Source organism: Anomaloglossus baeobatrachus, chromosome 5 (genome assembly GCF_048569485.1).
Source record: "Anomaloglossus baeobatrachus isolate aAnoBae1 chromosome 5, aAnoBae1.hap1, whole genome shotgun sequence".
Lineage (NCBI taxonomy): Eukaryota > Metazoa > Chordata > Amphibia > Anura > Aromobatidae > Anomaloglossus > Anomaloglossus baeobatrachus.
In genome coordinates this window covers 515,134,734-515,159,532 of record NC_134357.1, presented here as the reverse complement: position 1 = coordinate 515,159,532, position 24,799 = coordinate 515,134,734, and the positions used below count along the sequence as shown (strand labels likewise).

General features: G+C 45.7%; 1 protein-coding gene and 1 pseudogene across 1 annotated transcript in view; one reads left to right on the top strand and one right to left on the bottom strand.

Moving 5' to 3' along the window:
• LOC142312864 (uncharacterized) overlaps window positions 1–24,799 on the top strand; it is a 566,011-nt gene that overhangs the window by 353,866 nt on the left and 187,346 nt on the right. The window lies entirely within an intron of this gene.
• On the bottom strand, window positions 1,851–19,460 carry LOC142310540 (uncharacterized; annotated as a pseudogene).

Genomic DNA, 24,799 nt, shown 5'->3' with positions numbered 1-24,799 from the left:
CATAAGAAATATCACAGAAGTGGATATAAGTAAAGGAAGCATAATATAAAGTCAATACAATACACAAAATCTGACATAGATATATCTATTACTAATGGGTTAATGTGCCAAGTGCTATATATCAGGGCTGGGACAACTAGTTACTCACATCTGATCGTCACGTCCACGTCCCTCTACCCCTGGGTAGAGGAACGTGGACGTGACGATCAGATGTGAGTAATGCTTTCACTTTCAATTTGATACATGCTTGTGTGACCGGGAGTTTGTGGATTGCTATTAGCAGCACTAGCAACACTGTTTAACCATAACGAGATGAACTTGAGGCGTTAGCAGTCCCAGCCCTGATTATAGCACTTGGCACTTTAACCCATTAGTAATACATTCTAAAAATATATACTGAATATGATCCATCTTTTAACTATACATCACATTAATATAGTTGAATCCAGCAAATTTTCACAATGGGCCAAACAGGTATTTGTGTTATTATAATTGTTTTCATTTGAATTTATATATTAGCAATTTTTGAACAGCACCAAGATACTTTACATCACTGGTCACTATATGCACTTTATATGATGGGCTTATTTATGTGAAGTATATATTTATACATCGCAATGAGAAATATAATTACATTCTGGGTCATCGTGCAATTCATATACAATTTTTATATCATAACTTTTTTCTGTGACTCACTTCTAAGTCTCTGGGTATTGTATTGTGGAACTAAATTTTAAAATTATTTTAAAAATATTCTGAATAAAAACTTTTTATATCATGATTTCTTGAGCTTTTTTATTATGATATATCTATGTCAGATTTTGTGTATTGTATATTCGGTAGAAGCTTTACCACTTTGTGGGGAAATTATAACTTACTTGGCAAATTTTGTGTATCATAATATAAAGTCAGTAGAAAGCAGTAATAAAAGTAGCAAATAAATATGTGGCAAGTGCTTACCCATTACAGTGATCATTGCCGGCATGTGCTAGGGGCACTAAGATGCGTTTCACATTGTAATTCTTATTCTGTGAGGTAAAACATTTCCTTGCTTGATTTTAAGCAATGTTTTGCCTCAGAGAAAACAGCAGCTGTGATCCCATGCTGTCCTGCCTGTATAGTGTCTTTTGTTTCCTCGACTGCCCAGGAGATTTATTATGATCAGACCATGTTCCTGCACAGTCAGACACATCCATTACACAGTACATAGCAGAACATTTCTAAGATTCTCTCATCACAGGAACATTATTATAAAACACATTTAATTGTGCGGTTTCTTTTCAATTCAAGATCAATTGATTAAAATCCAATTTATTTGTGGTTCAACTCCTTAAAAGTTAAAAGGGATATATTAAAAACAAAACAGTTTGTTACTGAGAAATTGCAGTAATATTATTCTGGCTATTTAATGCCATAATGAAAGAATGGGATGAGCCGACCTCTGCTCTAGTAAGAAGTAAATAAGAGAATGTAGTAGGACCAATAAAAGAATAACGATAATCTAGTATACTTGAAAAGAGTAAACAATTTTGTTCATTATACATCGTATTTATTAGATACCAAAGATAATTGTCTAATATGGATAATAAAAGGTTCCGAGTGTCCAAAGTGTAGGATTAAGTTGGTGGCACCTATATGTTGTTATTATTATGCTGTATTGGGATATACTCTGCATGGAAAGTCATTTAAAAAACACGCAATCCCACCAGATGTTCCTATAAATAAGGAAAGGTTTGTATATTAAAAAAGTAATTTGCAATATGAACATGTTTATTGTTCTATCAATAAAATAAAGACGTTTCTTCAGAGATTGAGATTACAACTTTTTCCTGAGGTGTCTTCTTTCTGCTCTAACAAGGTTCATTTTGTCTGTAAAACGTCTCCCTTTGATCCCCAGTGTGAATTCTCTGATGTTTTACAAGATATGATTTGTGCCTAAAATATTTCCCTCAGTCCAAACATGAATATGGCTTCTTCCCTGTGTGAATTATCTGATGTGTTGCAAGATGTGATTTCTGCTTAAAACATTTCCCACAATCTGAACATGAATATGTATTTTAATCTGTGTGAATTACCATCTGGTGTCTAAGAAGACTTCTTTTGTGACTAAAACATTTCCCACAGTTTACACATGCATACGGCTTCTTCCCTGTGTGAATTGTCTGATGTATAATAAGATCTGATTTCCTGCTAAAACATTTCCCACATTCTGAACATGAATATGGCTTCTCTCCTGTGTGAATTTTCTGGTGTCTAACAAGATTTCCTTTGTGGCTAAAACATTTCCCACAGCCTGAACATGAATATGGCTTCTCCCCTGTGTGAATTCTCTGATGTCCAACAAGATCTGATTTCCTGTTAAAACATTTCCCACATTTTGAACATGAATATGGTTTCTTTCCTGTGTGAATAATCTGGTGTTTAACAAGACTTCTTTTGTGGCTAAAACATTTCCCACAGTCTAAACATGAATATGGCTTCTCCCCTGTGTGAATTCTCTGATGTCCAACAAGATCTGATTTCCTGTTAAAACATTTCCCACATTTTGAACATGAATATGGTTTCTTTCCTGTGTGAATAATCTGGTGTTTAACAAGACTTCCTTTGTGGCTAAAACATTTCTCACAGTCTAAACATGAATATGGCTTCTCCCCTGTGTGAATTCTCTGATGTCCAACAAGATCTGATTTCCTGTTAAAACATTTCCCACATTTTGAACATGAATATGGTTTCTTTCCTGTGTGAATAATCTGGTGTTTAACAAGACTTCTTTTGTGGCTAAAACATTTCCCACAGTCTAAACATGAATATGGCTTCTCCCCTGTGTGAATTCTCTGATGTCCAACAAGATCTGATTTCCTGCTAAAACATTGCTCACATGCAGAACATGAATATGGCTTCTTCCCTGTGTGAATTTTCTGATGTACTACAAGCTGTGATTTCTGCTTAAAACATTTCCCACAATCTGAACATGAATATGTCTTTTTCCCTGTGTGAATTCTCTGATGTGTAACAAGATTTGATTTCGTGTTAAAACATTTCCCACATTCTGAACATGAATATGGCTTCTTTCCTGTGTGAATTATCTGGTGTTTAACAAGACTTTTTTTGTGACTAAAACATTTCCCACAGTTTAGACATGAATATGGCTTCTTCCCTGTGTGAATTGTCTGATGTATAACAAGATCTGATTTCCTGTTAAAACATTTCCCACATTCTGAACATGAATACGACTTCTCTCCTGTGTGAATTATCTGGTGCCTAACAAGATTTCTTTTGTGGTTAAAACATTTCCCACAGTCTAAACATGAATATGGCTTCTCCCCTGTGTGAATTCTCTGATGTCCAACAAAATCTGATTTCCTGTTAAAATATTGCTCACATTCAGAACATGAATAGGGCTTCTTTCCTGTATGAATTATCTGGTGCCTAACAAGATTTCTTTTGTGGCTATAACATTTCCCACAGTCTAGACATGAATATAGTTTCTTCCCTGTATGAATTCTCTGATGTCGAACAAGATGCGATTTCCTGTTAAAACATTGCTGACATTCAGAACATGAATAGGGCTTCTTCCCTGTGTGAATTATCTGATGTATTACAAGATGTAATTTCTGCTTAAAATATGTCCCACAATCTGAACATGAATATGGATTTTTCCCTGTGTGAATTCTCTGATGCGTAACAAGACTTATTTTGTGGCTAAAACATTTCCCACAGTCTAGACATGAATATGGCTTCTTCCCTGTATGAATTCTATGATGTCTAACAAGATCTGATTTCCTGTTAAAACATTGCTCACATTCAGAACATGAATATGACTTCTCTCCTGTGTGAATTCTCTGATGATGTATGAGATTGGATTTCTTGTTAAAATATTTCCCACATTCTGGACAAGAATTTTTTTTCTCCTTTGTATGCTTTCCCTCAGACTCTGTGAGGGCAAAGCTTTCTCCCCATTCTGTACTTGAAAATTGCTTCTTTGCTTTAAGAGAACTTTGATTTATATTTTTCATAATAGTCTGCGATGAATCAGAAGATATTCTTTTAAACAAGTCCTGAGATGATAGATCTCCACTGGAAAACGAAGTAATATCTGGAAAAGAAGGTTTTACATCTATTGTATCTTGTTTCATATTAAAGTCTTCAGATTTTAAAAATGAAGATGTCTGTTGTCCCTCTGATCTCCTGGTATAGTCATCTGCAAAGAATGAAACCAAATTAGCTTTTAAATAAATATTTAAAAAATTATCATTTTACACAATTTGTACATAAAAGGTTGATAGAAATCTAAATTCAGTAAGACAAAAACAGTTCAAAATGTAACAGTAAACCACGAACTGTATATGATGAGGTTATGCAGCTTGTTAATTTTACCTCCCAAATATGGTTTTTAAAAGCCATAAAAAAAATGTATATAGCCCAAAATCCTACCAATTAAAACTTCTACTGATCTAGCAAAACCCAAATCTGTCATGAAGGTCCATAATAGCAAAATAGATTTCCACATAAGTGGTGGCTTAAATGTCTCTTGAAAAGTCACACTGCTTACTTAAATTAATACAGAAATCCAGGGGGACCCTAGCCTTCCAGTGTACAAACTACAGTATGGATGAAGCTTGGTGTTCAAAAATCAAAGATAGGATTAAATGAGGCATTAACGGTTTGTGAGCAATGGGTAGCATTTAATCATGGTGATGGAGAAGTCAGTGCAGGAATTCCCTGACAAAAGAACCCATGCAGTTCTGAAATACATTGGAAGGAATGGGCTTCTTAGGGCCCCTGTACCGGATTGTGACATCACACGCTCCCAGTACCATCTCTGTGGCTTGTCAATTTAGCTAAAAATGCAGTTGGCCGAGGTGTCTCGGCTGTGGCATCTCGTCATGTCTTCTGATACATGGGATAGACCCATGCGGCATGGTCAGATCAGCGGCACTATACAGGGCAGTAGTAAGTGTGGCCGGCGGTACAGCAATAATACTCAGATAATCCTCCTGTTACTATGAACTTTGTAAATTTATTAACATACCATTCATTACACTGCCCTTGGAATTATGGATTGCTATACATACTTTGGCATTACAGTAAGATGCCGATGTATAGGTGATGATTAAATTTTGTGGATGTGATCTATAGCTTTAGGGCTCATAATGAGCCGGTGATCAAGCTCTTTCTGCGGGTCTACTGCTGCTGGAGCCTGCTAAGTGCACTTTGTTTTCCTGGTTATTTGGGATAGAACGGCTCTGTTTATTTATCCAGGGTATTGTATTGGCATTATGTATTTTTCAAATATTTATTGATTCTGGATGTATTTATTGGACTCTTTCTATCCTAAATATATATGTATATATATATATATATTTATATTTATACTTATATTCATGTGCATAATTTATATGTATATATGTTTTTATTTCCTCTGTCCTCCCCCATAACTGTTGGCACCTTGTTTTTATGCTTTATGTGATCTTAAAACTACTTAATAAAATTGATATTTTGTGGCCCTATACTGTGTGTTTTCGTTGTTTATACATTTATAGTTTTGGCCAATATTGATGTATGCTAAAAGGTATTCTGTGCTTATCATATACACATACAGTTAATAAACATTGCCATTATACTTATAGGTCCCCGCAACGCATACTGCAGACTCAGTCTCTCACCGCTTCTCCTTCCGATCTTCGCTGTGCCCTCCCGGTAACCAGCACTGATGATAGGACCTTCCGTAACATCATTGCATGTGACCAGTCACGTGTCTATTATCTCATTGGCTACAGACTGGTCACATGGCTAGACGTCATGCTAGGTCCTGTCAGTGCATCTCTCCGGTATGCGGTGCTCGTTTGAGCATCTCCGTGTACCGGCGAGATGCTGAGCACATGCTTGGCTCCCCGTTCCTGCATGTCGGCACTCTTTACAGAGTCAGCCCACATGCAGGGACTGGATGCCACAGCCGGTGAATAGCGGCGCCAGGAATCAGGTGATCGGAGATCACCGTTGCTATAGTAACCTGCCTGTAAGGTTAGTATTGCAACGGTGGCAGCGGTGACGTCACCGGTTACCAACCCGCAGCCTCTGCTCACTCACTGAGTAAATAGACTGCTCGGGGAGCAGCAGCGTTCTTCCTCCCATGCAGTGCTGTCTGATGTGGCAGAGCTGCATGGGTTGAAGGAGAAAAGACAGAAGACCAGGATCGTGGAGGGGTGAGAGGGAGTAATAAACATGGAGTCTGTAAGTGTGTCTGTGTATTTATTTCTATTAAAAGTATTTTTTTTCTCTGTGTGGTCTTTTTTTAACCCTTTATTGGAGATTCTTAATGGCCGGGTCAAACTTGCCTGACATTAAGAATCTCTGGCTTAATACTAGCTAGTAAAACAAAGCTAGTATTAACCCCTTATTACCCAGCGAGCCACCAGGCATCAGGGCCACAGGAGGAGTTGGATAGAGCGACAGAAGATGGGGGGCTGCGGACTGCAATTCTCAGCGGAGGGGCCCAGAAAGCTCGGGCCAACCTGTGCTACGGATTCCAATCCCCAGCTGCCTAGTTGTACCTGGCTGGACACAAAAATGGGGCGAAGCCCATGTCATTTTTTTTTTTTTTTAATTATTTCATGAAAGAATTAAAAAAAGGGCTTCTCTATATTTTAGGTTCCCAGCCGCGTACAAATAGGCAGCTATGGGTTGGGGGCAGCCGTAACTGCCTGCTGTATCTGGCTAGCATACAAAAATATGGCGAAGCCCACATCATTTTTGGGGGGTGGGGCAAAAAACTCCTGCATACAATCCTGGATGGAGTATGCTGAGCGTTGTAGTTCTGCAGCTGCGGTCTGCTCTCCTGCATACACTAGTAAATGGAGCATGCTGAGCCTTGTAGTTCTGCTCCCCCTGTCTCTCCCTCCAGCATACAGTCCTGGATGCAGCATGCTGAGCCTTGTAGTTCTACAGCTGCTGTCTACTCTAATGCATACACTATTGGATGAAGTCTGCTCAGCCTTGCAGTTCTGCTCCCCCTGCCTCTCCCTCCAGCATACAGTCCTAGATTTGGGATGTTGTGCCTTGTAGTTCTGCAGCTGCTCTCTGCTCTCCTCCATACAGATAGACAGCAGCTGCAAAACTACAAGGCTCAGCATACTCCATCCAGGACTGTATGCAGGATTTTTTTGCCCCCCCAAAAAAATGACATATGCTTTGCCATATTTTTGTATGCTATCCAGGTACATCAGGCAGCTATGGGCTACCCCCAGCTGCCTATTTGTACCCGGCTGGAAACCAAAAATATAGGGAAGCCCTTTAATTATTTCATGAATTTCCTGAAATAATAATAATAATAATAAAAAAATTTTTTTAAAAAAAGACGTGGACTTGGCCCAATTTTATATGTCCAGCCAGGTACAACTAGGTAGCTGGGGATTGGATTCCTCAGCGCATAGTGTCTAAGCTTTCTGGGCACCCCGCTGCGAATTGCAGTCCGCAGCTGCCCCAAAAATGGCACTTTCATAAAAGCGCCATCTTCTGGCGCTGTATCGAACTCTTCCAGCTGCCCTGGTGATGGGTGGCTTGCTGGGTAATAATAGGCTAGCTGTATATTATCAACTGGCCCTAAGCCCGAAATTCATGATATCACGCCAATATTAGACATGGCCACCATGAATTTCCAGTACAGATAAAAATAAACAACACAAAAATATTTTTATTAGAAATAAAACACAACACAACACAATTAGTGACTCCATCTTTATTGAAATAAAGAACCCCCCTCCGCAGTGATCCTGGGTCAAGGGTCCCGTGCCATGCAATATCATCTGATCGGTTTGCTGGAAGGCAAAGCGATCAGATGATGTGTCAGGTTCAAGGGCCTGAATCACATGACACAGCAGCTGATTGTATAAAAGCTGTTTATACAATCAGCTGATGCATCAGTAAAAAAAAAAAAAAAAAAACATAAAAAAAAAATAATACACACTTCTGTGCAGACTCCTGTCCGACGGCATCAGCTGAAAGAGAGAGAGAGACACGCAGGCACTATCACCCCCATTATCATTATAACACTACCGCACTCCTCATCATCACTGCACACACCCCGGCAGTATGGCCCCCATCGTCATCCCTGCCCACACCCCGGCACTACCGCACTCATAATCATCCCCGCACACACGCAGGCACTGCCTGAGTGAAGTCTCCGGTGACAGCGCGGCTCACTTCAGTTGCTGTCTGGAGGTGACACAGAGCGGTCGTGTTCTACGGCGCTGCCTGTCAGCTTCATGTAGCAGAGCTGAAAGCATCGTGTGGATTACTTCGGACATGGGGATTAATTCGGACATGGGGATTAATTATTTGGGGATTAATAGACTGGTAAATGAGGTTTTTTTTTTTTTATTCCAAATAAAGGGATTTTTCATTGTGTGTTTTTATTTACTTTCACTTACAGATTAATCATGGAAGGTATCTCGGGGAGATGCCTGCCATGATTAACCTTGGACTTCATGGCAGCTATAAGCTGCTATTTAACTCCTTTATTACCCCAATTGCCACCGCACCATGGCAATTCAGGATGAGCTGGGTAGCGTCCTGGGACTGTCGCATCAAATGGATGCGGCAATTACGGGCGGCTGCTGGCTGATATTGTTAGGGTGGTGGGCTCCCCATAATGTGGCACTCCCCATTCTGACAATACGAGCCTCCAGCTGTGTGGTTAACTTGGCTGATATCAAAATTGGGGGGGGGGGAAACCGCAGGTTTTTTTTGTTTTTATTTTTTTTTTTTAATTTATTTTACTGCACGATCTAGACCCGCCTGCCGGCGGATGTGATTGGTTGCACTGAGACAGCTGTCACTCAGTGTGGGGGTGTGTGACTGCAACCAATTATGGGCGCCGGTGGGTGGGGAAAACAGGGAATACCAGATTGAATAATGAGCAGCAGCCATTTTCAAAAGAGGAAAAGCCGCCGGAGCTTTGTGACAGCCGTGCAGCTGATCGGTGAGTAGGAAAGAGAGAGGGATTGTTCTGGGGATGCAGGATGCATGCAAATACACAACATGCGCTGTGAAAAGCCACGCTTTTGGTGATCGAACCGTTATCGAATGGTAACTTGAACGGTCGAACGTGAAACAAATCGTTTGAGTTCGTCCAACGACTCGAACACCACCCAAAACCACTCGAATTTGAAATTGGCAAACGGTTTGCTTCGAACGTCGCTCATCTCTAATTATGAGTTAGATTGTTTTTCGATACATTATAGTATAATTTTATTGAAAAGTGTAGGGTCCTGGTGTTTTTGCTTGCATGATAAACTGAATTGCATTTACGGAAGGAAATGCATACTGCCCACTTGCAGGGGTTTAGTGTTTTAGTGTGTTGGATCGCAGTAGCAATTTTCTATGCACAATTTTATAAAATATAGGCTATTATCAATATTCAGCGTATAGTGTGTGGGGGGACGGGGTTTTGATCAGTGCTGTTGCTGTGTGCTGAGAGAATGCAGATAGCCATTTTTTTTTTCCCTAACCGCGCGTACAGTGGGGCGGGCCAGGCTGTCAGCAAATCACAGAAACACACACTGCAAAGTGGATTTTTGCCAGACAAGCAAGGGCATGTGTCATAGGCTGTGCATGTCACATGTCCTTGCCTTATAAGACCCGGCCATTTTCCCCGTCGCCGCCATTATCTGTCTTCTGCGGGTGGGTGACATTCACCGCTCCAGCTGCTGCTGTGTGCGATATAGAGATACAGAGCAATCTACACAGCGCTTTAGGGATTAGAGACTACTGGTTATTTCAGCCCTTTTCAGGGCTGATTTACAGGCGTTCATAGCCATAGCTGCTAGGCAGGTCCGTGCAAACGCTCTGTAGGGCTTTAGATAACAGCGTCTGACTACCTCAATTCAGGCAATTCCTTGCTGCATTTTTTCATTAGCAGGGATAGAAAATGAGGCTTCCTTTGCTGTGTACTGACCCACAGCACCCGTGCCTTCTACCCACCTGCCCATTTTTGCCACGCTATTTTATTTCTCCAAAGAGCTGACACTTTTTCTGGCATCCTAAAAGTGTTTGGAATACCAAGTTAGTGTTACTTTGCTGTCCACTGACCCACAGCACCCATGCATTCTACCCACCTGCCCATGCTTGCTACGCAATTCTAATTGAAAACTGTGCTGCCACTGTTAGGGACATACTAAAATTGACTGTGATAGTCAGTGTCGGTTCTTCAGCTGTCAATAAATCTAGACCACCTCTGCATTGTAGACCACCTCTCCATTTTTGCTACCACATTTTAAGTGTCCAATCTTGTTGCTAACAAAATGAGTGGCAAAATGGACAGATGCTGGTGGAAAGGGGAACAGTCGTGTTGGAAAAGGAAATAAAGTTTGTGTCCGTGGGGTACGTGGGAAAGCTACATTAACATCTGCTGAAGAAAGGCCATCTTCCAGCAAAAGAAAGATGTCTACTACTTTCCGTGGACTATCGGATGTGCTCCCTTTTTTACGGAGCTGAACAACTGTAACAAAGGTAGATGATGCACAAAAATTAAAAAAAAAAAAAAAGAAGAAGAACATGCTTGAATAGATCACAAGTGCTCCAACAAGTGTCCTCTCCTCCACCTCAACTTCAACATCCAAAAAACAACAGTCCTCCGAGTTGTCACCCCAATCGCACTTGCTTTCTCCAAGCTCTCAAGTATCCACCCGCCCTCCAGAGTATGGTGTAACAGAGATGGCTGAGTCTGTAGAGCTGTTCAGTCACACTATAGGCTGGGAATCAGAGGTCTGCTCCCAAGCTACAGTGAGTATAGACCAGGAAATGGTCTGCAGTGATGCCCAGAAGCTTTGTGAGTCTGATTCAGGCCCTGAGGACCAAGTTTCTGAGCATAATGTAGACCCTCATTCCCAAACTGTAACACCTGTTGGTGGAGACAATGAGGAACATACTGATGACGATTAGACGCAGATACCTGATTGGGATGACAACTTAACTATTCAGTCAGGGCAGCAAGAGGTTAGGTCTGAGGGCAAGGGGAGTTCAAACACAATGCTTGATGATGAAGTTCTAGATCCCACTTACTGTCAACCCACAGTCAGGCCCTCTAGGAGGTCACCAGAGGCGGTGGAGGAGGATGTGACTGACGACGAAGTTACCTTGCACCTTCCTGAACAGAGTCGGAGTACTGGAAGCATGTCAACAACTGCATCCTCAGCCACAACTCTGCCTCTGAGCACAAGTCGGGGTGGCTCTGCAGGTCGCATGGGCTCTAAGCCTTGCCTAGTCCTTTTTTGACCTTGCAAAGGATCTCCCAAATCATGTGATCTGTAAGATTTGTCGCCAATCTATAAGTAGAGGCCAAAACCTTAGTAGTTTGACAACTTCTTCCATGAATCGTCACATGAATTACAAGCATAAGTCCCAGTGGGAAGCTCACCGTGCTACAATGCGGCCCAGCGGAGCGGGCCAACCACCGTCTGCCCCTTCAAGTGCATCCGCGCGCTCTTCATCCTCTATGACTGTGGGGACAGCTGTCACACGTTTTTCCACGCAGACCTTCCACCTCTTTAACTGCAACAGGCAGTTAGCTTGGCAGGTCGTCAGTTGTTTTGGAAGGGGAAACAAGTGCTGGTGTAGAGCTCTCTCAGACATCATGAGCACCAAGTTTGGATGAAGGCAACATCATATCTCCGCCTTTACTTTCCTCACAGACCTGCAGTTTTCCAGGGGCACCTTACTCAACACAGTGTCCACACAGCAGCCAGATCTCGGACCCTCAGATGTGGACAAATAAAAGGCCATTTCCTCCGAGCCATGACAAAGCTAAGAGGTTGACTATCCCTCTGTAAGCTCTTGGCTACCGAAATGCTGCCTTTCCGCCTGGTGGACACAGAGGATTTTCAAGACCTTATGTCAGTCGCAGTGCCCCAGTACCAGATGCCCAGTCGCCACTACTTCTCCAAGAAAAGTGTGCCTGTGCTACACCAGCATGTCGCACACAACATCACCACTTCCTTGAGAAACTGTGTGTGTGACAAGGTGCATTTCACCACCGATACTTGGACCAGTAAGCATAGACAGGGGCATTACATGTCGCTGACTGGGCACTGGATAACTATGGTGAAAGATGGACAAGGGTCTGCTGAACAAGTCTTGCCGTCCCCATGACTTGTGTGTCAATCCTCTTTATGTACAAATTCCTCCACTGCTTCTGCCTCCTCCACCTCATCTGGGTCCTCCACCTCTGCCCCAAGCCTGCCTGGTCAGGCCACCTGTGTTGTAACTGCACACAAGAAATCCTGCACACCTCCTGACTATGCTGGCAGCAGAGCTCAACGGCATCAGGCGATCTTTACGTTGAAATATCTGGGAAATGTGAGTCACACAGCTGAGGATTTGTGGTCAGCTCTGCGGTCCGAGTTTCGTAAATGGTTGTCTCCACTCAACCTGCAGCCTGGGAAGGCAGTGTGCGACAATGCTGCAAACCTGGGTGTGGCCCTTCGCCTGGGCAAGGTGACACACGTGCCTTGTATGGCTCACGTGTTGAACCTTGTTGTCCAGCAATTTTTAACCCACTATCCCGGCCTAGATGGGCTTCTGCAGAGGGCACGGTCACCCTCTCCTCCCTTCTGCTGTTCAACCGGCGCAGCTGACCGACTTGCATCGCTGCAGAAGTCTTTCGGCCTACCGGTTCACCGCCTGAAATGCGATGTGGCGACACGCTGGAATTAGACTTTCCACATGTTGCAGCGACTGTGGCAGCACCGCCGAGCCCTAATGCAATACGTTATGACATATCGCCTGGGCCAACGAGATGCAGAGGTGGGGCAGATCAAGGACCTATGCACCCTTCTGCGCAGTTTCGACATGGCGACGAATATGTTTAGCGCTGACAATTCCATTATCAGCATGACAATTCCAGTTATATACATGCTAGAGCACACGCTAAACACTATTTGGAGTCAGGGCGTGGGACAAGAGGAAGGGGAGGAAGTACAGGAGGATTCCTATAAGGAAGGGATACCAACATCTACAAGGTCCAGACATTCATCATCACCAAGGCGGCAGGCAGGGGACGGTGGGGGAGAGGGATTAACAAGGGCGCATGGTAGCAGCCAAAATGTTGAGGAAGGTACAGGAGACCAGGAAGAAATGGAGGACAACCTCTCGATGGACATGGAAGACTCAGCAGATGAGGGAGACCTTGGTCAAATTTCGGTTGAACAAAGTTGGGGGGAGATGTCAGAGGAAGAAAGCATGGTTATCACCTCGCCGCTACAAACACAGCGAGGACTTGGTCCACATGGATGCGCAAGACACATGAGCGCCTTCTTGCTGCACTACCTACAACATGACCCTCAGATTGTCCGAATTAGAAGTAATGATGACTACTGGTTGCCACACTATTAGATTCCCAGTACAAGTCCAAATTTGGTGCAATAATTCCAGCCATAGAAAGGGATGCACGTATGCAGGAGTATCAGCAGAAGCTGTTACTCAATCTTAGCTTGGCTTTTCCACCAAACACCAGTGGTGCACGGAGTGAATCTCCCAGTTGTAACTTGCCAAGCATGGGACTGTCTCATCATTATCAGTCTAACTGTGCCAGCAACACCGTATCTGGTGCTTGATAACAGCAAATTTTATGGAATAGTTTCATAATTTTTTTAGACCATCCAATGCAAGGCCACAAGAGACAAGAAGTCTAAGGCTATGTGCGCACTAGAAATGAGAAGTTTCTCAAGAAAATTTCTTGAGAAACTTCTGGGAGTGAAAGATTTCCGGACCTCCGGAAAAAATCCGCACCAAATCCGCATGCGGATTTGCCGCGGAATAGCCGCGATTTTCCCGCGGGTGGTTCCCTGCGGATTTTTGCAGGCTGTACTGCCGAAATCCACAGGGTACCTGCGGAAATAATGGACATGTTCATTTTCTCAAGAAAGTTTCTCAAGAAATTCTTCTCGCGGAAATTTCTTGAGAAAAATCCGCACCAGTGCGCACAGCTTTTTTTTTTTTACCATAGAATTTGCTGGGAAATGTCTGCACAAAGATTGCAAACATTTCTCAAGAAATTTCCGCGGCAAATCCGCGGGTAAATCCGCGGGTAAAAAGCTCTAGTGCGCACATAGCCTGACACAGTCAACGGCTGGAGAGGATGATACAGGAGTATCTCCAAATGAACATCGATGCCATGACTTTGCAACTTTAGCCTTGCTCATTTTGGGCTTCAAATCTTGAAAAATGGCCTGAGCTTGCCACTTACGCCTTGGAGATATTGTCATGTCCCGCAGCCAGAGTTGTCTCTGAATGTGCCTTCAGTGCTGCTGGGTGTGTGCTGACAGATAAGCGCACGCGTCTGTCCAGTGACAATGTGGACAGACTAACGTTCATCAAGATGAACAAGTCATGGATCCGCAAGGACTTTACTACCCCTGTGTCATCCTGGGGAGAGTAAAGGCTGGCGTATTTTTGACTGTGCTTGATGCAAATCTACCTGTCAAGTTTGCAACTGGGGCACAAGTGATGCCACTGAAGTGTTGGCTGTGGGGCCCAGTTTTTGAAAAAAGGGAGACACTGCTTGGAGTACCCTTGATGTGTTTTACATGATTTTAGAAGGGCATGACATGCCTATATCTGTTTCTCCTCCTCTTTTTCCTCGTCCAGCTGTTTTGCTTTCGCATTAGTATATGTCCTTGTCACTTTCCCATGTGTTTGTGGTGTCTTGGGAGTTGTTGGTCACCTTTTGGACACCTTTGAAGGTGTTTTCTATGTGTTTTTATGGGTTTGTGTTTGTCTCCCATTGTTTTCAATGGGGTTCGAGAGGTTCGTCGAACGGTTCATCGAGCCGAACTCGAATGTGGCCTCCATTCGACAAACCGAACTCAAGCCTTTAGAGGCGTACTCATCTCTATCCAACACCAAGGATCATACCCACTAACCGTGGAGGTCAATAACGTGAGTGAAAAGGAAAAAAAAAAAAAAAAGAAGAGGGTGGGAAGTAGTGACACTGTCCTGACTCTGGAAAAAAATATTACTGGTACGTAATCCTGATTTTTCCCGTCGCCACGACAGCGCTACCAGAGAGATTAGAAAGATAACACCATTAGGGAGGGACCACAGCCTGTAGAACCCTTCTACTGCGAGTCATATCAGACGTGGCAGGAAGATCTAGCTGGTAGTGCTTAAAAAAGATGGTTGGAGAAGAACAAGTGCTGCCCCTCAAATTAATCCAGAGGCATATCCGCATGTTCAGTCCCGGATGTTGAGTCAGACCTGGCAGAGTGCGCCATAACACCCTGTGGCACTGGCCTTGAGATATACGCATCTCAATAGCCTCCTTGACCCATCTAGCAATAGACCTCTTTGATGCTAAAAGTCCTTTCTTGAACCGTACAAACAAACAAAGCCTTACTTTCCCTCCAGGGTTCCGTAACGTCTAGATACTGAAAAAGAGCCCTTCTAAAATGGAAGCAATTAACTTTTTCTCCTTGGGTCCTGGGGACAGAAAGGCAAAGTCTGTATGCAGGATGACCCCCATTGTGCCTAATCTGAGTGCCTGGAGGGAACCGAACGGAGGAGTAGGCAATGGGCTCAAAGGATGCCCCATAAGAGCAACTATCACCAAATAAGATCCCAAGAGGGAAAAACTACACAAGAAACAGGTCTATGCCAGGGACAGTACCCTGTTTCCCCAAAAATAAGACTGTCATTTTTTTTGCCCTAAAAAAAAAGCACTAGGTCTTATTTTCAGGGGGTGTCTTATTCTCGAGGAGATATGGTTGGGGGTAAGTTTACCCCCACAAAAAGCAGACCCCCACTTCCCAGGATCGTTATATTTACCAGGCTCGGGCATCTGTATGGCTCCCGGATCTCCCAGCAGGTGTGCTGCATGCTGCCCTCTCCTGCATGTGGTGGACACTTGCATATATCACATCACACACACACACACACACACACACACACACACCACATTCCACATCATTCCTCCTTGTGATCTCCCAGCAGCTGTGCTCCCCTGCATCTGGCACACACACACACACACACACACACACACACACACACACACACACACACATCTCCCTGTGATCTCCCAGCAGCTGTGCTCCCCTGTGTGGCGCCCCTGAGTATATCAGTGTGCTACAGGGTACTGCAATCCTTACCCACACCATCAGCACCACAAATCCCAACCACACCTCACATCAACCCTGTCAGACACACCAGGGGGTTGGTTAAGCTGGAATTGGGCCACCCACCTAGGGGTCAGGCAGACTGATAGGAAGGAGGAAGTGGAGAGTTGAGGAGTAGCCCTCAAAGAGTGAGGAGCTGGGAGTTGTAGCTCCCGGGGAGTGAGACCTTGGTTGGGTCGCAGACGGTGGTCCGGGACCACAGGAGTCGGGGACCGGTGGCAGCACCATTGGAAAGGGTGCGACGGACATAGTCTAGGAGGACTGTCGGCATCAGAACCCTAAAAGAACTGACCGGTACCGAGCACGGCGGGGTACAGGCCCCTAGGTCAGGAGGTTCATCCGTCCTGATAATTAACCTGGGAGGGAGAGTATCTTCCCAAACTTCTCTAAGATCTCGGAGAGTGAAGGCATCAGCACAACGGGGGGGGGGGGTGGGGGATAGGGTTTTCTAGTAAAACAACTCAACTGAAATCCCAAGTGCCAGCCATCAAGAGCACAGCTGCCCTACACACAGGTAGCGGGGCCCCAACAGCTTCATGCCAAGGGACCACAACAGACAACTAAAATTGTGCACGGAGGCAGGGTCCGGACTATCAAGTGAGACTGGTGGAAGTGGACACCTGGACAAGCTCCCCTGTAGTGACTGAATGCACAGAGACTTTGATTTATCTTCAGTGTGAGCGTCTGCTTTGTAATCCTCATCCAGCACCACGACTAACTACAGTGAGTATCTGTTCCCCTGCACCCTGCACTCCCAAATATTCACCAATATCCCCCAGAGTCTAGGGCCGTCCCTACCTGCAGAGGGACTGACACCTTGCTGTCCCACACCATCTAACCTGGTACTCCTTCCAGCAGTGGTGGTACTCCCATTACCGCAACCCGCAGGTGGCGTCACAAACTTCTCCCTCTCAAGGATCGGAGTTTTAGCCGAGCCCAGGTCTGGACCCCTCGAGCCACAACCACCCCGGTCTGTGCCGGGGTAGCACACTTGCATATGGCAAACACCCACATATCAGAACACACAGTCACACATCAGAATAGAGTCACACATCAGAACACACAGTCACACATCTGATTACACACTGACAAAAATCGCACATACCGGTACAATCGTGCACACACACTCACAATATCCAGAGATACCACATGCTTCTGTGGCGCCCCAGGACCTGGTCGCCACAACAGCATTGCCCCTCCAAAGGGTTAATGCTGAGCCTGGAGGTAATTGGGGGAATCATTGGCCAGTAAGTTCAACATCCAACGCAGTTTCTCCTTCAGGCCAGCAGGGGGAGCTCTGAACCTGGAGTTCCAGGGAGCATTCCTCAAGTCTGACCTGAGGGAGGAGTTAGTGTTCAGTCTGTGTAGAGAGAGCAGAGAGTGCAGACGCAGAGTGTGCTGTCCTGTGGAACTGGGGCCTAGAGCTGGAATAGCTTGGCCCAGTGAAGCAAGATTTGCAGAGAGGCACAGAAGAGACTCAGACATCGGAGTCTGTGGTTGCCAGGGTATAAAATCCTTCCGTGGTGGCCGAATCCGGAGGGCAGGAGAGCTGCAAGCCCCCTGGTCCATCAGCAATCTGAAGGTACAGCTGAATTCCAAGGGTCCGGTGTGGACTCCAGCAGAGAAGCACCCGAGAGGGCCTGCGCAGCCTACCACACAGAAAAAGGGACGAACCACCGGTCCCAGCAGCAAGAGGGAAATTGCTAAATTCAGAATGCAGGGTCCTGTAGAAGAAAAGAAAGAGCAGGGAGTAGGCCTCATACTTCACTGGCCAAAGAGATCACCCCCAGGCACTTCCAGGCCGGCAGGATCATCCTTACCACCTGTGACGGTCTCCCAGGACTAAACTGTTGCCAAGAAAAAGAGGAGAAGGTAAAGAGACTACTGTTTGTGCCTGTTTCTTTCACTGCCTGTCGGCCCTGCACCGTATTATTCATACATCACACCATAGACTCTCACGAGCACCAACTGTTGCCCCGGGGCACCGCTCCACCTGTGGGGAGCAGGACCATCCGAGCTGCCATACCACCAGCCCCGGAGGCCTCATACAGCAGCGGCGGCTTAATAACCGCAAACCACAGGTGGCGTCACGACAAATATAAACTTTAATCACCCCCCATGTCACCAGCCATATTTAATTGACACCCACCAGGGTCACGGAGTCTGGCCCCGCCACCACTGATGACCCCCAGACTAGTCTGGCCCGGCACCGGGTGTCCCATAGCCCTGGGGTGGGCGAGTCACTTCCGGCCATGTGATACTCTGTCAGGTCCTGGAAGGTCACTGCACAGCAGGTCCCTACGCCGCCGAGAAGCAAGTGATATCGCTGGATATGATGAGTGTGTGTATGCAATGTGTGTGTGTGTGTGTGTGTATGCGCGCGTGTTTGTGTATGCAGTGTGTGCGCGCGCGTATGTGCGTGTGCGTGTGTGTTCCGCTGCATGACCTTGATGCGCTTAACTGCTCCCGGTCGGCATCTGGGGAGTATGACTGTGGGGTCTTCTATATTCTTTCTTCTGTACTTTGGGGGGAGTCCGCTGATAATGAAGTGTCCTGCAGTGTCTTTAACTTTTTTTTTTACCGCTGCAAAGACACTTCATTATTGACAGCGACTAAGTCTTATTTTCGGGGGAGGTCTTATATTTAGGCCTCCCGAAAACTCCTGCTAGGTCTTATTATCGGGGGAGGTCTTATTTTCGGGGAAACACGGTAGGAAATTAATCTTTTACCCCTGTATTTCCTGACAAATTGCAACTGTACAGTGTTCTTAAGGCTGACCCCTGCACTGTTAAAAAGGTACTGCCTGACAATTCCAATTCCAAACCACTCTGAACTCCAGAATTGCCAAAACAGGGTTTCCTTCCCACGGGCAACGGCCTGTAGAGGACAGAAATTCTTCCATACTCTGTTATAAAACCTAGGGGTAGAAGGTTTCCTACTACTTAAAAGAGTGGCTCCTGAGCCAAAAAGAACCAAGGTATCCTGGGCCGGGGGAAGGGGGGGTATGAATTAGGATGGTACAAGCCCCATCCTCTTTGACATTCCTCCACCACCAGAACTAAGACAAAGGGAGGGAAGGCATAGAGGAGACTGAAGACCATGGAAATTGAAAGGCAACCACAACCCAAGGCCTGTCATTCAGTTCAGGTTCAGGGAGCAATCTCTGGGCTCTTTCCTACCGGCCCTGATGGCAAACAATCCAAACTCCTGGGGCCTCCATAGGTGTACTATGCTCTTGAAGACCTCTTGGTGAAGACACCACTCCACTGCGACCGAGGAACTCGGCAGCCTCATTGTCCACACCCCGGATGTGTAGAGCTGTGAGCGACAATAAGTGGACTTGAGCCAGGGAGAATATATGGTGTCCTAGCCTCATTAAGGTGGTTGACCGTGTACCCTAGTGAATGATGTAGGACACAGCTACCCTTTTGTCCAACAGGATCTGTACATGGTGACCTGCTAGCAGAGGAGAAATAGGGAAGAGCTGACTCAAAGCACACAGTTCCCCGAACTTGGAAGAACTCCGGAATCTAAGGGACTCCACCCCCCTGAGCTACGTGACTCCACAGTTATGTGCGCTGGCATCGGTCGTAATAATATCCAAAACCGGTAGTGCCCATGGAACACTGACCAATGACACTGTTCAGACCCTCCCTTTTTTTTTGCGCAAGGCCACCAAAGGCGCATGGTGCCACCAAAGTCGAAAGCTCGGAGGCGCCCAGGCCCCAGCACAGAGGCGCCAGGCCCCAGCACAGAGGCCTCCGGCCCCAGCACAGAGGCCTCCGGCCCCAGCACAGAGGCCTCCGGCCCCAGCACAGAGGCCTCCGGCCCCAGCACAGAGGCCTCCGGCCCCAGCACAGAGGCCTCCGGCCCCAGCACAGAGGCCTCCGGCCCCAGCACAGAGGCGCCCGGCCCCAGCACAGAGGCGCCCGGCCCCAGCACAGAGGCGCCCGGCCCCAGCACAGAGGCGCCCGGCCCCAGCACAGAGGCGCCCGGCCCCAGCACAGAGGCACAAGCACAGAGGCACAAGCACAGAGGCACAAGGCACAAGGCCAAAGGCAAGAGGCACAAGGCCAAAGGCCCATAGCTGCCAATAAGTCCTAGATTAATCATGTCAGGCGTCTCCCCCTTCATTAGCTGCATGGAGCTGACAGGAGTGGCAGTGTCTTCTGCAGCTCTGGTCACCTTCATGCAGCAGAGCTGGATGCGACGCTGGACCATCCTGGAGTACGCCAGACATGGAGGGCTTTTTCGGGCTTATTAAATTGGTGAACAAGGCAATTTGTTAGTGTTTTTTTTTTCTAATAAAGGATTGTTCGGGTGTGTGTGTTTATTTACTGTAATCTACAGATTAATCATGGAAGGTATCTCGGGCTCGGGGAGACGCCTGACATGATTAATCTAGGACTTATTGGCAGCTATGGGCTGCCAATAACTCCTTATTACCCCGATTTACCAACGCACCAGGGCAAATCGGGAAGAGCCGGGTACAGTCCCAGAACTGTCACATATAATGTATGCAGCAATTCTGGGCGGCTGCTGACTGATAGTTAGGCTGGGGGGCTCCCCATATCGTGGGGCTCCCCAACCTGAGAATACCAGCCTTCAGCCGTATGGCTTTATCTGGCTGGTATTAAAATTGTGGGGGGACCGCACGCCGGTTTTCTAAATTATTTATTTATTTTACTGCACAGTATAGACACGCCCACCGGCTGCTGTGATTGGGTGCAGTGAGACACCTGTCACTCAGCGTGGGGGGCGTGTCTGACTGCAACCAATCACAGGCGTCTGTGGGTGGGGAAAGCAGGGAATACGAGATTGATTAATGAGCGGCTGGCATATTCAAAGTAATTGTTACCGCGTATTCTCTGCACAGCTGTTCCTCTCCGCGCTGGTGATCGGGGAGCGGTATGAGCCGGGGGAAGAAAAAAATGAGCGCCAATGTAAGTATGACTGAAAACAGCAGAAAAAAAAAGGTAAGTATTGTGACAACATGGACTCTCATGGGTTAAAGTTTCTTAAAATTCAGCCAGACAGCATGATAGTCCCTCATTGTTTTTACAAGACTCTTGTTGACGCAATGTAATTGTGTTGGCCACTGAAAGCCAGACGTATTGTTCTCCAGACTTTTCCAGTAACCATTGTATTGTAGTTGTGTATTGCTCATGTGATTACCTTAGTAGCCATTGTTGAGTCTGTGACTTGCAGACTCCATGTAGATATCTTCAGTCTTTCTGTAGACATCATTTGGATGAACATTGTCCATGCAGCTTGAGATTCATCCAATGGGAGAGGCGATCTTGTCCAACCAATCGATGAGGACGCAGTGTATCCAACTGGAAGGCTGTGGCTATAAAAGGGATTTCTTTAAGCCACCAGTGGTTGTTGATGGATGCTGATGGATCCAGTCTAAGCTCTTTGGCGCTGACTAGAGGATCAGGATATCTTATGGCTTGAATCTAGGGACTCTGGTTCTGGTTGGAGACCATATCCACAGCCTAGGGATTTCGACTCCGGCTGCCAGGATTGTAACATCATACCAGGACTACCTAAGGAGGACACTCAGGTTGGGACAGTTCAGTCACTTGTTACAGACTTTGCAGACCTCACACAGCTTCCTAAATCTGGCATTATTCCTTTCTCGGTGGGTGCCCGCCAAAAGCGGGGTGCTGCTGGATTGGAGTAAATAGCCCTGGAACCTCTGAGGCATGGACATTCTAAATCCCTGGTGAGCCAGTGGAAGGGTGAGACTCTGTTGCCTGTTACATTTGTGTGTTTTGCTGGTTATGTGTTATGTGTCGTTAATTGTTTGGGGAACCAATAAAGTCTAATTATTGTGGTTCCCTCACCCTGTGTTGTCTGAGTAGTGTTACGCCCACGGTTAAGGAGGCCGGCGTTCAGTTGGGATGAGCCCTGAGCCACGCTGTCTTTCTAAAGGCGGCGGGTTTTAGTGGACGAGAGCACCCACTGAGCCCCGTGTCTCCACAAGTATACTGAATTTAAATTTAAAAAAACAAAACAAAAAGAAAAAGATCACTAGTGTAAAAACGCACACGCACGAAACGTGCTGAACACGGACATACTCAGTGTACGGTACGTGCGGGCACGGACCCATAGACTAAAGCGGGTCCGTGCCTGCGTGCTGCCGGCCAAAAACGGACATGTTGTCCGTGTAGAAAAGCGCACACGTACTTACCACACGGTCACACGTTCCGTGGGATTTTACGTGCGTGTGCCATCTACCATTGAATAACATGGGTCTCCGTGTGTACGTGTCTCCGGTACGTGCAAATACGTACCGCACACGTACAAATTAAACGGATGTGTGTTGCGGGTCAGAGAGATAGGTACGCCCCTCAATTTGGACAGGAAACCAACTAAAATAAAAGGGCGGCATCTCTCAACCGCATCAGTTAGGTTACAGATCACAGAGAGGAATACCAGAAAAAGTTAGGCAACCAGCACCAAAATGCATACCCCTAATGTGAAAATCACGCGTGAGCGGAAAAAGGGTGGTAAGCAGTGGCACTGTCGTGGCTCTGGAAAACCCCATTGCTGGTAAGTAACTTAGAGTTTTCCCTTTGCCACGACAGCGCCACCAGAGAGATTAGAAAAAACAGATTTAGGGAGGGACCACCGCCTGCAGAACCCGTCTACCAAAGGTTATGTCCGTGGAGGCGGAAAGATCTAACCGGTAGTGCCTAAATAAAGTGGTAGGTGAAGATCAAGTGTCCGATTTGCAAATAAGATCAAGAGGCACGTCTGCTCGTTCTGCCCAGGAGGCAGAAAAGGACCTAGTAGAGTGGGCAGTGATGCCATGAGGCAGTGGAACACCATGAACGACATAAGTTTCCTTAATGGCTTCTTTAACCCATCGTGCAATAGAACCCTTGGAAGCCGCACAGCCCTTCCGAGGACCCTAAAAACAGACGAACAGGGACTGACTCTTCCACCAAGAAGAAGTCACGTCTAAATAGTGAAGGAGAGCCGGTCGAACATCTAGAGAATGAAATTTCTGTTCACCCGGATTCCGTGGAGATGAACAAAACAAGGGAAGAATAATCTCCTGTGAGTGATGGAACAACCTCGCCACCTTAGGAAGAAAGGCCGGGTCAGTGCGCAAAACAACTCTATCGTCCTTGACCTGGAGATAAGGAGAAATGACAGAAAGCCTGCAAATCACTAATCCGACGTGCCGAGGTTAGTGTAATTAACAGTGTAACCTTGAGTGTGAGGAATTTAACCGAGGAAGAAGTGATCGGCTCAAAGGGGGGACCCGTAAGAGCGTCCAAAACCATATTAAGGTCCCAGGCAGGGAAATATAGACAAGGCACAGGGGTCTGTCTCTGACAGGATGATATAAACATAGGAGGTCCCTGGGTCAGCCAAGAACCCCTAGCCGCCTTCACTGTGGCAGCGCAACCGCACTTCTGGGTCTCCCATCCTGGGACAGGAAACCGAAGTGATGTGGTTGAGAGGTGCCGCCCTTTTATTTTAGTTGGTTTCCTGTGCAAATTGAGGGGCGGACCTATCTCTGCTGGCGCTGTCGTGGCGAAGGGAAAAACAGTAAGTGCAATAAAATGATGGAATTCAATATTGACAGGATGCAATATAATAGACATAAAATTATGCAAAACTAATTTTTATAAATAAATTAAAATTATTGCACTAATACACTGATGTAAAAATATTGCACCAAAAGTATTTTTTATATTGTACTAATTAATCTATAACGCAGCAAATAGGGGGCCTTTTACATATATAAATATAGCACCAATAAATTCAAATCCTATTGCACATGTAAGATAAATATTGCACAGAAGGAAGTGTATAGCAGCAAGATCAGGGCCTACATGAAAGAATCAATATTGCACTAGCGAAGGTATTGCACAGTCAAGGGGCCTATAACATCTCAGTGACCCAATATAATACAGGGTAATACACAGTGAGGCCACCATACGTGCATATAACTAATTCCTATGCAAGAAAAATAAAGAAGGCCATATTATAACAATTAGTGAGCAAAGAAGTATGCCTGAAAATAGAATTACATAGATTTACCACACTGAACGCCAAAGCCTACGTACGTTTCAGTCTTGACCACAGCCATGATTCAGTCATGGGTACGGGATTGAAAAGCACTAGGTAAGTGCTGCTAAGAACAGTTCTACTTTTTTCATATGTGAGGCCGTATGGCACATTTTAAATAAAAATAATGTAGAGTAGAACTGCCCCACAGAGATTTGCCATGACGTGGCGGAGTAACTCAAGATATTGTAATTTATTTGCCAAAAAATCTCAAATTTTAATAAGTACAGTTTGGAATTTTTAGTGCTGCAGTGCACATTTAGTGCTGGCTTTCTTGTTTTTTTCATCATTGCAATTCAATTAGTTGTGTGATGCGAACAGCAGAAGTGGGCAAACAGTGGTGGCGCCTTCTGCAGCAGTGCAGCAAGGCTAGGATAGAGGGCTAGAAATTTCTGTACAACCAGGTTTAGGACTTTAGCCTTACAAGACACCTAGGGATGCCACAAAGTTTGCAACATTATTGTAGACGGCCTTCCCAGGCTCCAAGTTCAGTGGAGAGAGCAATTTACCAAACTGGGCCCAGATAGCTCTCCCCAGCTTTTATG